Genomic DNA, 15,846 nt, shown 5'->3' on the forward strand with positions numbered 1-15,846 from the left:
GTTCCCTTGAAATCATCACCACAATCAGGATAGTGAACATATCCATCTTCCCTAAAGTTCACCATGCTCCTCCCCAATATTTCCTCCCAGACAACTACCAATCTATTTCAGTTTGCATTTGGTAGTATTTTATATGAACGAAATAATACAGTATGCTTTTATTTCTTTTATCTTATTTTGCCTAGCTTCTTTCACTTAGCTTACTTATTTTGAGATTCATCTAACTGGTGGTTTATATCAATTTTTCATTCCTTTTTAAGTACTGAGTATTATTCTCTTGTGTGGCTAGACCACAAACTGTTTATCCTTTTACATGTTGACACCACTGAGTTCTTGAAACGAAGTATTACAAATAAAGCTGCTATGAACATGTGTGTACAAGTCTTTGTATGAACATAAGATTTCTCTTCTCTTGAGTAATGTCTGGATCACTTGTTCGATCTATGTTTAGCTACTTAAGAAACTGCCACACTGTTTTCCAAAGTTGTACCATTTTACATTCCTACCAGCTGTGTACAGATGTTCCAATTCCACCTCATCATTGGGTACACTTGGAATGTTAGTCTTGTCATTTTAACCATTCTTATAGGTAAGTAGTAGTATATTATTGTAGTTTTCATTTGCATTTTCTAAAAGAAGAATGATTTTGAGCATCTTATATGCTTATTTATTATATTTTCTTGGATAAAGTCAACTATACATTTTTTGATAATTTTTATTTGTTATTTGTTTTCTTATAATTGAGTTTTGAAAGCTCTTTGTACTCTGAATAAAAGTCCTTTATCAGAAATTGTCTTGATAATTTTTTTCAGTTTATGACTTGTTTTTTTTTTGTTCTCTGAGTAGTATACTCAGAAAATCAGAAGTTTTTGATTTTAATAAAGCCCATGTTCATGTTTCTATTGTTGTTTCTAAAAGTTTGTTATGTAACTTAAACTCATAGAAATATTTTCCTGCCTGCCAGCATGGCTCAGTGGTTGAGCATTGACCTATGAACCAGTAGTTCACAGTTCAATTCCCAGTGAGAGCACATGCCTGAGTTGCAGGCTCCATCCCCAGTGTAGGATGTGCAGGATTCTCTCTCAGATGTTCAGTGATTCTCTCTCATTATTGATGTTTCTATCTCTCTCCCTCTCCCTTCCTCTCTGATATCAATAAAAATATATTATTAAAAAGAAATATTCTCCTATGCTTTCTTCTAGAAAGTTTATAGTTTCAGATTATACACAGAAATCTATGACTTATTTTGGGTTAATTTGAGAATTATGTATCAATGTTTGTTTTTTGCTTAAATATATTCAATTATTTTAGCAACATTTGCTGAAAAGATTAATTGTTCTTCACTATATTGCATTTGCACTTTGTCAACAGTTATCTATCTATCTATCTATTATCTATCTATCTATCTATCTATTTATCTATATATATATACACACACACACACACACACAATTCTGGACTCTGTTCTGTTCCATTGATCTCCTTGTATATTTTTACACTACCATGCTATCTTGAAGACTGTAGTTTTATAGTATATCTTGAAATAACATAGTGGTAGTCCTTCAATTTTTTTTTTCAAATTTGTTCTGAGTTATCTATGTCTTTGCATTTCCATGTTAAAAATTTTAAGTCTTTACTAGCTTTCCTGTTGCAGGAAAAAATCCTGCAATACGATTTCCCGCTGCACTCTACCCTGCCTCCGTTCCTCCCTTGTTCGCCCGCCTCACCTTCTCCTCCAGCCCACCCGCGTTTCCCTTCTCCCCCGCCCCGCCTCTGCCCCGCCCTTGTCCCCCGCCTCACCTTCTCCTCCAGCCCGCCCGCGTTTCCCTTCGCCCCTGGCCCCGCCTCCACTTGACCTTTATCACCCGCCCCGCCTTCTCCTCCAGCCCGCCCGCGTTTCTCTTCACCCCCGGCCCCGCCTCCACCCCGCCCGCCACGCCTTCTCTTCCAGCCCTCCCTTGTTTTCCTTCACCCCTGGCCCCGCCTTCGCCCCGCCCTTCTCCCCCAGCCCCGCCTCCGCCCCGCCCTTCTCCTTCCCCCCGGCCCCGCCTCCGCCCCGCCCTCCCACCCCCCTTGCTTGCTTCTTCGAAGCTTTACTCCCTTCTGCAGCTGTTGGCTTCTTTGGACGCTGTCTTGATATGCAAATTAGCCGCCATCTTTGTTGGGGCAATTTGCATACTCATCCTGATTGGTTGGTGGGCGTGGCTTGGCTGGTGGGCATGGCTTAGGTGTAGCGAAGGTGCGGTCAATTTGCATATTTGTCTATTATTAGATTAGATATTTTATTATATATATATATGTGTGTGTGTGTGTGTGTGTGTATTGATTTCAGAGAGAAAATGAGAGGGAGAGAGAGAGATAGAAACACAATGATGAGGATTGAGCCCACAACCCAGGCAAAACTCAGGCACATGCCCTGACTGGGAATTTAACTGTGACCTCCTATTTCATAGGTCAATGCTCAACCACTGAGCCACACCAGCTGGGAAATTCCATTAAAATATCTGATCTTTAATCATAATATTCCCAAATATATCTTCTTTGCACCTACATTTACTTCCAAAATCCTCTCAACCTTCACCCCTCCATGATCATTTATCCTCATTCTATGGTGTACAGGTCTTAACATGTGAAGAATGCTATGAACCAAAAATTGATGGACTACTACTTTCCTGGGAACAATTCTTTTAATTGAGAGAGGAGTAAGATTTTATAAGCATTTGTACAGCTGGGAAACTCAGAAATCTAAGTAGGAGTACTAGCCATCTGACTTGTACCTGGACCATAAGAAAATCGAAGTGGCTTTGAAATTATTAAAGTGGTTTTTTTTAGGACACATTTAACCAAATTGGTTCATGTTATATTCCAGTGAATGGTCACATGTTTCACCTATTTCCTAGTTCTTTTATTATGTTAAGAGAACAACTGACAGATAATTTACAATTCTACCCTTAGAGAGTGAAAAAACAATAATAATATAATTTAAATTCAATAAAGCATCCTGTAAAACTAACAGCAGGCATCTACCTCATTGGATTCATAAACATCAAATCATCTGCCTTTGCTAAGCTCTTTTCTGAGATATGTTTAGATAGCACTACATTTTTAAAAAATAGATTTTTATTGGTTTCAGAGAGGAAGGGAGAGGGAAAGAGAGATAGAAACATCAATGATGAGAGAGAATCATTGATCAGCTGCTGCCTGCATGCTCCACACTGGAGATCGAGCCCACAACTGGGCTTGTGCCCTTCCAGGGAATTGAGCCCTGACCTCCTGGTTCATAGGTTGATGCTCAACCACTGAGCCACACTGGCCAGATGATAGCATTACATTTTTTATTTATTTACAGCAAATCCCAAATATTTTAAAAACACTAAATAAGAAACTTTTTCTAAATATTAAGCATGTGTGTTGTATTTTGAAAATGATGTAGGATTCTTAATATAAAATTTTTAAATACCTGATTATAGTAATGAGTGGCATAACAATGTTTCAGTCAACCATGAACCATGGTGAGTTCATAAGATTATAATAAACTAAAAAATTCCTATCACTTAGTAACATCATGGCCATCATAATGTTGTGCAATGCATTACTCACATGTTTGTGGTGGTGCTGGTATAAATAAACCTACTAGGCTGCCAGTTTTATAAAATCACATACAATTGTGTATAATATGTAATATTTGATAATGACAACTAGGTTACAGTTTATGAATTTACTATACAATACTTTTTATTGTAGAGTAAATTTTAGAGTAAATGTTTTCTACTTATTGTAAAACAGTAGGCCATGTTATACTGCTAGCAAGAGCATACATCTTGTGTTTACTGTGTCTCCTGATTGCATAGTTTCATCTTGTGCTTGATTTAATCTCATGTTGTTTTGTTTATTGTGGCTCCTAAGCATACAAAATCCACTGCTGATCTTTCCAGTAAGAAGCCACATCAAGTGATTGTTCCAAAAATAAAACTAGGACTACAAAAGTGGAAAATCTGTGATGGTTTTTGCTCACCAGTCAAGCTATGATATTAAAGAACTAGAACAAAGTGACAGACACTGTTAGAACATCAGCTTCATTGAAAGTAATCAGCTAATAAAAAAATTTGAGAAAGGCCTATATAAGCTATGGAGAACTTCTAATGATCTGATTGAAGATCAGGCACAGAAGTATATCTCTCTTAGTACTATGACAATCACAGCCAAAGCAAAGAGTTTGTGATGTTGAAAGCAAGGCTTGACCCACCTACAATGTTGAATTTCCTGCTATCTCTGTGTGATTTAAACAATTCAAGAATCATTATTTATTACTCTAGAGGCCTGGTGCACGAATTCATGCACCAGTGGGGTCCCTCGGCCTGGCCTGCAGGATCAGGCTGAAACCAGCTCTCTGACATCCCCTGAGGGTTCCCGGATTGTGAGAAGGCGCAGGCCAGGCTGAGGGACTCCACTGGTGCATGATCAGGGTAGGGGAAGGACGTGGAAGGTTGGCCAGCCAGGGAGGGAGCGCAGAGGGCTCAAGGGTGTGTCTGGCCCCTCTCGCTCAGTCCCAATCAGCTGGACCCCAGCAGCAAGATAACCTACCAATCGAAGTGTCTGCCTTGTGGTGGTCAGTGCACATCATAGTGACTGGTCAACCGGTTGACTGTCTGCTTCCTGGTGGTCAGTGCACATAATAGTAGCGGTTGAGTGGCCTTAGCATATCATTAGCATATTATGCTTTGATTGGTTGAACAGCTGACCAGACAACCAGATACTTACCATATTAAGCTTTTATTATATAGGACTAGAGGCCTGGTGCACGAAATTCGTGCACGGGGGACTGGGGTGTCCTTCAGCCCAGCCTGTACCCTCTCCAATCTGGGACTGCTGGCTCCCAACTGCTCGCCTGCCTGCCTTCCTGATTGCCCCTAACTGCTTCTACCTGCCAGCCTGATCACCCCCTAACTACTCTCCTGCCAGCCTGATTGATGCCTAACTGCTCCCCTGCCAGCCTGGTCACCCCTAACTGCCCTCCCCTGCAGGCCTGGTCACTCCTAACTGCCCTCCCCTGCAGGCCTGGTCCCCCACAACTGCTCTCCTCTACAGGCCTGGGTCTCCCCCCAACTGCCCTTCCCTGCAGGCCTGGACACTCCCAACTTCCCTCCTCTCCCAGCCTGGTCACCCTTAACTGCCCTCCCCTGCAGGTTTGATCACCCCCAACTGCCCTCCTTTGCAGGCCTGGTCCCTCCCAACTGCCCTCCCCTGCTGGCCATCTTGTGGTGGCTAACTTGTGTCCACATGGGGGCAGTCATCTTTGACCACATGGGGGTAGCCATCTTGTGTGTTGGAGTGATGATCAATTTGCATATTATTGTTTTATTAGATAGGATTAGATAGGATAGAGGCCTGGTGCACGGGTGGGGGCTGGCTGGTTTGCCCTGAAGGGTGTCCCGGATCAGGGTGGGGGTTCCCTTGGGGCATGGGGTGGCCTGGGTTAGGAGTCTGTGGTCGTTTGCAGGCTGGCCATGCCCCCCAGCGACCCAAGTGGAGGCCCTGGTATCTGGGATTTATTTATCTTCTATAATTGAAACTTGGTAGCCTTGAGTAGAGGCCTGGGCCGGCAAGGGCAGGTGGAAAGCTTGGCTTCCTCCATTACTGGGGAAACCCAAGCCTCCCTCCTGCTCTCCGTGGCTGCAGCCATCTTGGTTGGGTTTATTTGCATATTTGCTCCTGATTGACTGGTGGACGTAGCTTGTGGGTGTGGCTTGAGGGTGTAGCAGAGGTATGGTCAATTTGCATATTACTCTTTTATTAGATAGGATAATGTGAAAGTAAGTGGTGAATCTCCAGTTCTGATGTGAAGGCAGCTGAAGAAATTTTAGAAACTCTAGATCAACTGATGGTGGAAGAAAAGAACTAGCCAGATTAAATATTCAATATGGATAAAATGTCCCTATTCTGGAAACAGACACCTAAAAGGAGTTTCATCCATAAAGAGACCAAATCAATGCTAGGTTTTAAGGCTCTTAAGGTCAGAATACCAGTCTTGCTTGGAGATAATGTTGCAAGCTACAAATTAAAACCCTTTGTGATCTGGCACAGTGATAACCCCAGGGCCTTGGAGCATATTAATAAGCACACACTGCCAGTGCACTATAGGAGCAGTAAGTCATGGATGATCCAGCTCCTATTCTAAGATATCCTCTTAAATTGCTATGCCAGTGAAATGAAGTACTGTTTGGAGAAAAACATAACTTTTAAGATTCAGCTTATTGTTGATGATATTCCTTAAATCCTCCTTTTATTGGTAGTCTTCATCCCAATATCAGAGTGGTGTTTCTCCCTTCAAATACCATTTCTTTGATTCAACCAATGAATCAAGGAGATATAGCAATTTTTAAGGCCTATTACCTGAAGAGGACCTTCGTTCAGGCTATTGTTGCTACTGAGAAAGATACTGATGCAATTCTGGAAAGATTACAACATCTATGATGGCATCAAGAACCTTGTTTGGACTTGGGGTAATGTCACCAGGAAGTGTATGAATGACATATGGAAAAAGACACTCAAGAGGTTCCACCATGACTTCAAAGAATTTGCCAAAGATGGGGAAGTTGTAAAAATCAACAAGGCTGCAATTGAGATGCCAAACAATTTTATCCTGGGTGGGGATGAGAATGACATTGAGGAACCCCTAAAGATAGTGCCTGAGAAAATGTCTAATGAGAAGATGTTGGAACTGGAGCAGGAATGCATAGCTCAAGAGGCAAGAGAACATGGACTCAACACCAAAAGGTTTCTATTATTGGAGAGAAATGTTCATGGTGCATTACCTACTTAAATCTATGACTAAGAAACCCACACATACAAGTAAGCCACCATGGACATATTTCTAAAGAGTAATGAAACCTCTTCAAGAAGAGCCTCAGGCAGGTCCTTCAGGAGGTATTCCAGAAGAAGGCATTGTTATCATAGGAGATGGCAGCTGAAGACCTTCCAATGGGACAGGATGTGGAGGTGGCAGACAGTGATACCGATGATCCTGACCCTGTGGAGGCCTAAGCTGATTTGTATGTGTTTTGCTTTTAACAAAAAAATTAAAAAGGCTCTAGCAGGTTTGGCTCAGTGGATAGAGCATTGGCTTGTGGACTGAAGGGTCCCGGGTTTGATTCCAGTCAAGGGCACATGCCCAGGTTGCAGGCTTGATCCCCAGTAGGGGGTGTGCAGAAGGCAGCTGATCAATGATTCTCTCTCATCACTGATGTTTCTGTTTCTCTCTCCCTCTCCCTTCTCTCTGAAATAAATAAAAATATATTTTTTAAAAAGTTTAAAAAGTAAAAAAAAAATTTTTAATTAACAACAGGAAAAAGCTTATAGAATGAAGATACAAAGGAAGAAAATAATTTTGTACAACTGTACAATGTGTTTGTATTTTATGTTTTATCACAAAAGTAAAAAAAGTTAAAAAAATTCTATAGTAAAAATTTATAGTAAGCAAAGCTGAACTTATTCCTGAGTGATAAAAATGATTTTAATAAATGTAGTGTAGCCTACATGTACAATATTTACATAAGGTCTACAGGCATGTGCACTAATGTCCTAGACCTTCACACTCACTCACCACTCACTCACTTATCCATCCAGAGCAATGTTCACTCTTGTGAGCTTCATTCACGGTAAGTGCCCTATACAAGTGTACCTTTTTATTTTCATTTTTTTATACCATACTTTTATCATAACTTTTCTAAGTTTAGGTATGTTTAGATACACAAGTACTTAACATCCTATACAATAAAAGGCTAATATGCAAATCGATCAAATGGCGGAACAATGGGTTGCTATGATGCACACTGACCACCAGGGAGCACACCACTCAGCCAGAAGCCAGGCTTATGGCTGGTGAGCACAGCAGCAGTGGCGGGAGCCTCTGTCGCCTCTGCAGCAGTGCTAAGGATGTCAGACTGGGCCTAAGCCATCAGTCGGACATCCCCCAAGGGCTCCCGGACTGTGAGAGGGTGCAGGCTGGGTTGAAGGACGCCCTGAGTGCATGAATTTTGTGCACCAGGCCTCAAGTTGTGTTATAATTGCCTATAGTATTTACTCCAGTAACATGCTATAGAGGCTTATAGCCTAGGAGCAATAGGCTATACCAGGGGTCAGCAAACTGCGGCTCACGAGCCACATGCAGCTCTTTGGCCCCTCAAGTGTGGCTCTTCCACAAAATACCATGTGCGGGCGTGCACGTACAGTGCGATTGAAACTTCGTGGCCCATGCGCAGAAGTCAGTTTTCAGCTCTCAAAAGAAATTTCAGTCGTTGTACTGTTGATATTTGGCTCTGTTGACTAATGAGTTTGCCGACCACTAGGCTATACCATATAGCCTAAGTATGTAGTAGGCTATACCATCTAGGCTTGTGTAAGTGCATTCAGTGATGTTCACACAACAACAAAATCACCTAACGAAGCATTTCTCAGAACATATCTCCATCATTAATCAACATTACTTGTATATACTTCAGTAACTTAAATATCAAAACAATGGTATGAGATATTATGGTTTCTATAAGTTATTCTAGTTTACTTTGGCAAACAGATTTGCATTAGAAATTTTTCTTACTTTTTAAAAATTCATTTAGCAACTCTCTATCAAATGCCTTCTTTCTTTAGTGCTAACAAGGTACTTACAATCTAGTGTGGAGGAAGAAAATGAACAATTAAATTATTAGTTACATATACACTATTTTATTCATTCATTTAATACATGCAAGTGGTATTCTAAATGCTGGGAATCGGTGAACAAAGACAGAAGTTCCTGTTCTCTGAAACTTATGATATGGTGGCAGAAATTAAAAATAAAGAGTTTTTCCGCCTGCTCTCCCCTCCCCCCGAGCGCTGCAGCAAGTCCTAGCCATAGCAATCAGACAAGAAGAGACAAAAGGCATCCAAATTGGAAAGGAGGAAGCAAAACTGTCATTATGATCATTTTTGGGACCTCATCCGCCATGATGAGATGTTCTCCGATAGCTACAAGATCCGGGAAATCATGGACAGGCTGTGCCTGAAGGAAGAGGGGAAGAAGGTCAATAGGACAGAGGGTAACATTGATGACTTGTTTATTGGTGGAAATGCCTCCGCTGAAGGCCCTGAGGGTGAAGATACTGAAAGCACAGCAATCCCCTGTGTTGATATTATCATGAACCATCATTTGCAGGAAACCAGCTTCACAAAAGAAGCCTACAGGAAGTACATCACAGGGAAACTTGAAGAACAGAAAGAATAAAGCCTTTTATGACAGGGGCTACAGAACAAGTCAAGCACATCCTTGCTAATTTCAAAAACTAGCAGTTCTTTATTGGTGAGAACATGAATCCAGATGGCATGGTTGCTCTTCTGGACTAACGTGAGGATGGTGTGACCCCCATGTATGATTTTCTTTAAGGATGGCTTAGAAATGGAAAAATGTTTACAAATTTGGCAATTTGGATCTATCACCTGTCATCATACTGGCTGCGGCTCTTCATCCCCACACCAAGACGAGGACAAACAGGACTGATGTTATCTTGAGCTCTTCATTTATTTTGACCTTGATGTATTCAGAATGGAGGTATTGTTTTTAAGAAAAAACATGTCATTTTTATTTAAACATGTCATATAGGTTTAAATAAAATGCATTTAAACTCAAAAGAAATAAAATAAAATAAAGATATGGTAATTATTAAAGGACTCCAATGGCTTCTTATAATCAAAGATAACTCTTAACAGCCACAATTCCTTAGAGGTGAAGATATAGAGATGCCTTTAAGCAGAGTGAATGTCACATTTTTACTATGAATCAGGTCCAGCCTGCAGAGATTCTTCAATTTTACTCACAAGTGTTATTAAAACAGTTCAACTTCCTCCAACTTGCCTTGACATTTCTAATACAAAGCAGCAGATGGCACCACCATACCATTCACTCTGGCCTGATTTTGATAAATCTTTTTGATAAATTCATACTGACTTAGATCACACACCACGGGAAATCTATTTTCATCTTTTAGTTAGCTCGATCCTCTCTTATTCACTGTACAAATGTCCCAACAGAGATTTAAGACCCATCATTATTTTACTGGTGAAGAAACAAGTAGAGAAAATTAAATAACACATCTAAAATCACTCAGTGTCAGAATTAAGAACAAGGCAACATGATGCATTTATTAGATAGAACATGGACTCTGAATTTAGAAATTCTCCCAATAACAGATATTATTTCCCTTATGCAATTAAATGGTCCTATCTTGTGCCCCCCACCCCCTCCCATTTAAAAATGAATGGAGTATACCAGGTGAATTCCTTCCAGATATTTCGTAGGTTCAAATGTTTTTTTTTCTAAATAAAATTATTTATGAAATTTCCAAATATAAAACAAGCAAAATCAGATATGCTCTAGCCGTATCAATACTGGGAAGTCTAGAGACTTTTCTATTTGGCCTATCTTGCATCACATTTTGCTAGATTTTCCTTCCTATTAGAGATGATTTTGAGTTAAAGGGCACAGGACAAAACGAAATATAGCAAATATATTCAATTAACCAAAACATGGATGGCTATAGAGTGACGAAAGCAAATGCAAAGAAGAAGGAGGGGCCACTGTGGGTGGAAGAAAAAAGATAATGTCACATGTAACTGAAAGCAAACAAACAAATATACATACAAAAAAACTTCCCACTTCAAAATAACACCAACCCTTCTTAGTCTACCCCTTGCTTTCCAAAGGCAATGTAAAGACAACTTGGTAAAGTACAGCATAGGAAATATAGTCAATAATATTGTAATAACTATGTATGATGCCACGTAGGTACTGGAAATAACAGAGAGAACATTTTGTCAAGTATATGATTGTCTAACTGTTATCAGTGAATGCAATCTGTGTCCCCATCTATTACCGATGGACGTGGAGTTCTTGCGATGTTGCAAGGAAAGGAATTTCCTGAGACTCACACGGGAGGATGAGTGATCTTTATTGCCATGGAATTAAACCACTGGGTTCCCAATGTTGCATTTTCCTGTGTTCTGCCATGGAAGAAGTCCAATCTTGTCTTCAGTAGGATAAGAATTAAGACCACTTCCCGGAGTCTTCACTCCGTACTAAAGCACAGTCCAGTCCAGCATCCTACATGTAGAGTAGGATGCACGGCCCTGGGCCATGGGGTTGCTTAAGATTACATGGCTATGGAGAGAGAACAGACAATGCATGAGGTGAGTGTGGGTCACAGAGCAAGAGCACCAAAGCACAAGAGCAGAACAAGAGGTGTAACAGAGAGGGTGCTCTTTGTCTGGGGATTATAACCTGGAGTGTAATCCATTAACCCTTCAAGATTTCATGTGCTTGCAGTGGCTTCACCACCCGTAGCCAATTACCTTTTTCCCAGGTTAGACTGATAAGCGAGCACCTTCGCTGTGCATAAGCCCATCTCCCCTTTTGTTGGATCCATTCCCCTAGTGATCTGCAGGAAATGGACAGGTGGTTTTCTGGGGAGTGTGAAACTGTAGCTTTCTGGTGACACTGCCCAGATGACCATGCTTATAATGTCTGGCCTCTCATTTTCTTCCTTCCTATCCTATATAATAAAAGCCTAATATGCAAATTGATCAAACTGAGGAAAGACCAGTGGAACGACCGGTCATTATGATGCTCCCTGACCACCAGGGGGCAGATGCTCAATGCAGGAGCTGCCACCAGCTTGCAGGCCCCAGGCCTGCCAAAGTGGGTGCCAGTGAGGACCCCGCAATCGCCCCACCAGTCACCCCACAGAGGGAGGCGTCCAGTGTGGCAGTGGGGGGCAGGGCTGGCGAGTGGGCAGCCAGACTGGCCAAGGTGGGTGCCAGTGGAGGCCCCCCACCCCCGATCGCCCTGCCCATTGCCCTGCAGATTGGACCTGATCATCAGCCAGGCCTAGGAACCCTACCCATGCATGAATTTTGTGCATTGGGCCTCTAGTTATTAATATTAATAACTAGATAATCAATACAATAACATAACAATTATGCTATACACCAGAAACTAATCCTCTCTAATAAGAGAGTAATATGCAAATTAACCATCACTCTGCTACACAAGCCACGCCCACCAGCCAATCAGGGTGAGTATGCAAATTAACCTCAGCCAAGATGACTACCAGAGGGAGGCTTGGGTTTCCCCGGCAACAGAAGAAGCCAAGCTTTCCATACACTCTGGCAGGCCCAGGCCTCCACTCAAGGATACAAAGTTTCAATTATAGAAGGTAAACAAATCCAAACAGAAATGGCGGCAGTCATGGATAGAGCAGGAGGCTTGGCTCCACTCCAGGCTACAAAGTTTCAATTGTAGAAGGTAAATAAATTCCAGATACCAGGGCCTCTGCTTGGGTCGTCAGGGGCGTGGCTGGCCTGCAAACCACCACAGGCCCCGCACCCAGGCTGCTCCATGCCCCAAGGGAACCCCACCCTGATCCAGGACACCCTTCAGGGCAAATCAGCTGGCCCCCACCTGTGCACCAGGCCTCTATCCTCCTATCTAATAAAAGAGTAATAAGCAGATTGACCATCAATCCAACACACAATATGGCTACCCCCATGTGGTCAAAGATCCTGCCCCCATGTGGACACAAGATGGCCACCACAAGATGGCCAGCAGGGGAGGGCAGTTGGGAGGCACCAGGCCTGCAAGGGAGGGCAGTTGGAGGCAATCAACCCTGCAGGGGATGGCAGTTAGGGGTGACCAGGCTGGCAGAGGAGGGAAGTTGGGGGCAAACAGGCTGGCAGGGGAGCAGTTAGACATCAATCAGGCTGGCATGGGAGTGGTTAGGGGGTGATCAGGCTGGCAGGCAGAAGTGATTTAGGGGCAATCAGGAAGGCAGGCAGGCGAGCAGTTGGGAGCCAGCAGTCCTTGATTGTGAGAGGGATGTCCGACTGTCCATTTAGGATCAGGCCTAAACGGACAGTCAGACATCCCTCGAGGGATCCCAGATTGGAGAGGGTGCAGGCTGGGCTGAGGGACTCCCCACCTCCATGCACGAATTTTGTGCACCGGGCTTCTAGTAGAATATAATATTGCAATATAAAAAATAAATATAAAGGAAGAAAGAAAGAAAAAAAAGAAAGAAAGGAAGGAAGGAAGAAAGGAAGACAACTTGGTTGTGATTTGGGACTAGAAATTGGAATTACCTAAAATTTATTTCTTAGTTCATAAGAAGTATAAATATGCTTCTTTTCTGTCCATCTTCCTCATTAGAGAGTATATTGAGGCACTATGCTAGACATCACACTCAGAATACCGATAGAGATAGAATGCTTGTACTTTTGGAGTTTATAAACTAGATCAGACAGTAGAATTTAGTAATTTTAGACTATAATATATAAAGGTACTTGTATATATTTCATACATATAGTATTACTTTTAAAGTATTTCCCATTACTTATATACATTCTTTTATACATCAACCCAACATATATTTATTGATAACCTACAATGAATCAGAAGCTAGTCTAAGTTTTTCGAAACTAACAGTGACAAAGACAAGCAAGATTCTTAATTCATCGAGCTTACAAACATGTGGATGAGTGAGTCTAATCATAAACAGATGAGATATATCCAAATATTGTAAAGTGCTTTAAAGAAATAACAAACAACTGTATGATATGATTCAGACTGTTATGATTCAGGCATCCTGGTTGTATTCTGCTTCAGACTGAGCAATTAAGGAAGACCTGTTGGAGAGGTGATATTTGAATTGAAAACTGATTATCAAGAAAAATTCCACCAGGCATAGTTCTCAAAGCAAAGCACTTCAGCCTATGTGGAAGTCCAAAGTCCCTGAGACAAAAATAAAATTGGTATGTTCCTGTGATTTTAAAAAAAGAAGGCTGATGTTTTAAGACAGTGAAGGGAAGATGGTTAGGAAATGAAGCTAGAACGGTAGTCAGACATTACATCATTTAGATCCTTTTAGGGAAGAGATGCTATCCTAAGGAATGTTCATTAGGCAATAAAGTGGTGGTGGTGAATTGTCTGTAGAGAATAAAAAATAATAAAGTGTACTAAAAGTCAGTCTGCTTTTTATTATCACCATTTACCATACTAAACAATGTCAGTGATAAAATATTCCCTGAAAGTATATTTTGTTGGCCAAAGCTTTAAACAATTATTGTGGTTACTGTTAAGTTTTAAAACTATCTGTTTATCTCGTTGTCTATATAGTCAATTCTTGTTATTCATGGCAGAGGTCTATGAAGTCACAGAGAACCCTGAATAACTATTGCTTCCGGTTAGGTTCCTATGAGCATCTGGCCACATTTTTGTCAACAGATTAATATACAAACTTGTTTGGGGAGTGGGCCTAAGCCAGCAGGCAGACATCTGCCAAGGGCTCCCAGACTGTGAGAGGATGCAGGTTGGGCTGAAGGACCCTCCTTCCGTGCACAAATTTTGTGCACTGGGCCTCTAGTACAATTATAAGTTATTTACCTGCTCTTTAAGATGTAAAAATCTACCACCCCAAACTTTCTTCAAGGACCTTAGAGACGTCTCTTTGAATGCATTCAGGGAGTTAGGGAGATAAGTCCCTGTGGGAGGGAGGATAAGGATGTGAAACTTCAGTGGAAGCACCACTCAGCTTCAACAGGCACCATTGCTTCCTGTCATAGGACAGAGGTTTCTTTTTCTTCTGGATAAGTATAATTAAAAAATCCACATGATCTAGTCACATGGATTAACTCTCCTTAATGCCACTCAGCAACCTTTCCTTAGCACACTCCAGCCTTTAAAAAGTCTCTAGCCTTTGGTTTTGAGGAAGTTGCGTGCAGTCCAAGCTGGCCCTCTTCTCTATTTTCCTTCAGTAGGAAAGAAAGATTACTAAAGGAAATCTGTCCTCACTGCTTCAATGTTACATGCCTCCTTCATTCTACTTGCTTCAAAGTCTTGTAAATGGGTTGGATACATGTCTAGTTTCCAACAATGATGAGTGTTTTGGGGGGCATTACTATGGCAATTGGAATACTGAAAAAAACAACACTTAGCATAATATTTCAGTCCCAGAATTCTCTATAATGTTACTAGAAATATAAGTGTATGAAATGGTGAAGGAAGCAGTGTAGCAAAACAGAAAAGATCATACATTTTCCAGCAAGAGTAGATGTTAGTTTGATTCCTTGCTTCAATATTTTTACTATCTTCTTAAAACTGAGCAAGGGACTAAAATTACTGTGTTTTAACTTTTTCATTTAAAAATAGGAAAAATAATACCCATCCCATGTTCTTGTTGGAAAATTAAGATTGAATGAGAAAACACGCTCACTGGCTAGTACCTAGCTTGTAGTAATTGTTCAATAAATAATTACTACTTTGTATTATCAATCCCTGGCAAATCCCAAAGAAATTTGTTTAGTCTCTGTTGTTTTAACAATGTACCTTTTTATAGCATCCTTCATATACCTATCTATAGGTTTCCACTGTGAGAGAATGAGTTTCTTCATTTATCCTTGTATTCCCAGCTCCTGCCATTTCAAAAGATGGATATTCAATATATGCTTAGTGAATGAGGGACTACATGAATAAATGAATGAATGTATAGTAAAACAAAGTAATGATAAAATTAAAGTACCAAAATTGTTTGATAGTTTACATAGGCCAAACCAATTAATGATGTAAAATTTATTTGTGAAAGTAATGAAAACAGCATAAAATATTGATCTTCTTATGTTTCTTATTTTTGGTCTGAAATAAAGACCTGTCTATGGTGCTCTCTTACAATTTTTTTTAAGTCATCAGTCTCAGAAACAGGATCTAAAGATACAAATGGGAACTTACGGCATAGTTTTCATTTCCTGCTTTTGGATAACTGGTTG

The 15,846-nt window shown here is 41.0% G+C and overlaps 1 pseudogene; it reads left to right on the forward strand.

The window, feature by feature from the left end:
* Window positions 1–8,977: 8,977 nt before the first annotated feature.
* Window positions 8,978–9,535, forward strand: LOC129149729 (translationally-controlled tumor protein-like; annotated as a pseudogene).
* The last annotated feature ends 6,311 nt before the right edge of the window (window positions 9,536–15,846 follow it).

Source organism: Eptesicus fuscus, chromosome 7, assembly GCF_027574615.1.
Source record: "Eptesicus fuscus isolate TK198812 chromosome 7, DD_ASM_mEF_20220401, whole genome shotgun sequence".
NCBI classification, from domain to species: Eukaryota; Metazoa; Chordata; class Mammalia; order Chiroptera; family Vespertilionidae; genus Eptesicus; species Eptesicus fuscus.